Raw genomic sequence first — 2,395 nt, forward strand, 5'->3', positions numbered from 1 at the left:
TATCACCATATCAAAGTATGGGGCATTTCAAGTTTGATGCTAAGAGTGATGAAGCCATTTTTCTAGGATATGCATTAAGTTCAAAAGCATATAGAGTTTATAATAAAAGAACTTTAGTTATTGAAGAATCTATCCATGTTATTTTTTATGAAACTAGTGTTATGCAAAAGAAAGTTGTACTTGATGATGATGATGCAGAGGATCTTGAAAAACAAATGGAAAAGATGAGCTTGGAAAATAAGAAAAACAGTGGAGAAAATTCTCAAGAAAAAGTAGTAAAAGTTCTATTTCTTGAAAATCTGCAAAGAGTTGAAAACCAACACAATGATCTTCCCAAAAGCTGGAAATATGTCAAAGATCATTCACCAGAGTAGATTATTGGTGAACTTTCGAAAGTTGTAAAAACAAGAAGAGAACCTAAAGAAACCTGTGAATATTTAGCCCTTATCTCACAAGTGGAGCTCAAAAATTTTGAAAAAGTAGAAAAAGAAGAAAGTTGGATGTTAACAATGCAAGAAGAACTTGGACAATTTGAAAGAAACAAAGTTTGGACCTTAGTCCCAAAGCCAACTAATCATCCAATTGTTGGTACAAAATGGGCGTTTAAGAATAAGGTAACGTGATAAGGAAAAAAGCAAGATTAGTTACTCAAGGTTATAATCAAGAAGAAGGTATTGACTATGATGAAACTTTTGCTCCTATTGCTAGATTAGAAGCTATAAGATTATTACTTGCATATGCATGTTTCATGAGTTTCAAACTACTCCAAATGGACGTAAAAAGTGTATTTTTAAATGGTTTATTCAAAAAAAAGTTTATATCAAACAACCTCATAGTTTTGAAGATTTTGAGAAATTTGATTATGTTTATAAATTGCAAAAAGCTTTATATGGATTGAAACAAGATCCTAGAGCTTGGTACGAAAGACTTTCAAAATTTTTGGTTGAAAAAGGTTACATTAGAGGAAATGTTGATACAACTGTTGGTTCCATTAGTCTTTTATGATAATAAAACATTCCCATTTATTTGTGTCTAATACCTTTACTTGAGTGTGCAGGAAATTAATATATGAAATTAATTTATTTACTCTTCAAAGAGTATTTTTTATAAAAAAAATAAGGATAAAATTAACAAGATGTAACTAAATAACAAGGAGAAAGCTTATTGGTGAAACAAGGAAGAACATTGGTTGACCAAATTTCAAATTGGAGAAATGGCAGGCTGAAGCGTTTGAGAAACAGAATCAGTTTAGTCAGCCAAGTCAGTCGACTAAATGCTCTTTGCCAGAATCAGCCAACCAGAAACAGAACCAACTTAGTCAACCAAGTTAATCAACTAAGAGCTTTCTATCTGTAATTTGAACTAGAGCATTACAAGATAAATTATATAATGCCCAGTACTTTGATATGGTGATAATAAAGCTTATTGGATCCCAATTGAGGTTAATTATAATGTTTAGAAATGATGAAAGATGAAATGAATAGTTTGGGATAAAATATTCCACACACGAGGAAATAATAATAAAATAATGATATTTTTATCGAAGAACAATTCACAAGATAAAAAGTGATTCGGAAGTCAATTGAGGCATAATAAGGTATTTTGGGTATCAAGGTGACAAGAGAAAATTTTTGAAATAAAATAATAATTTATTAATAAAATAATATTAAAAATATTAATATTTTATTCAGTGTCAAAATTTTTCATAAAGAAGGAGTATATGGTCAATCTAAGTGGGGGAGAAGAAGAATAAGAGGATTTTTTTGAGAAAAATGACGTTAATGGGGCCGCGTGTCTTTATTAAGTAAAGATAACGAGGACAAATAAATATTTTAAATATTATGGGGACACCGCGTTAGAATACAAACTTCATACTTTGTTTGTGCATGTGTAGGAGAAGGTAATAGAAGGAAATTGGAGTTAAATGAGTGTTGGGAGGACTAAATTAAAATGGAAGGAAACAAAAAAGGGTAAAATGGTAATTTTATGTGAAGTTTGGTCAAAGCTTCCAAAGAAAGCTTTGACTTTAATTTTTTTAGGCCAAGACTGACCTTATCCTTTCCCCCAGCAGATTTTTCTTCTTCTTCATCCATGCTCCACGCCATTCTTGAAGCTTCCATGCCATTTTCTCTTTATCCACCATGAAATCAAGTTTTATTCGTTTTCCTTTCCATGTTTTCTTTTCCTTTCTTCTCCAAACTTCTTGAGCATTAAATTTACAACCTTTAACCCCAATTTCCAGCACACCAAAACCCTAGGAGGAGAAGAAAGAAAAAAGAGAGAAAGGAAGAAAAAGCTTGGTTTTGGTGATTCAAGCAAGGAACGGTAAGAATTCTTGTTTTTGGCTTGAGTAGTCTTTGAAAATGAGTTAGTGACTTAGAGAAATGTCTTGTGG

The sequence above is a fragment of the Theobroma cacao genome, chromosome 3, assembly GCF_000208745.1.
Source record: "Theobroma cacao cultivar B97-61/B2 chromosome 3, Criollo_cocoa_genome_V2, whole genome shotgun sequence".
Classification (NCBI taxonomy): Eukaryota; Viridiplantae; Streptophyta; class Magnoliopsida; order Malvales; family Malvaceae; genus Theobroma; species Theobroma cacao.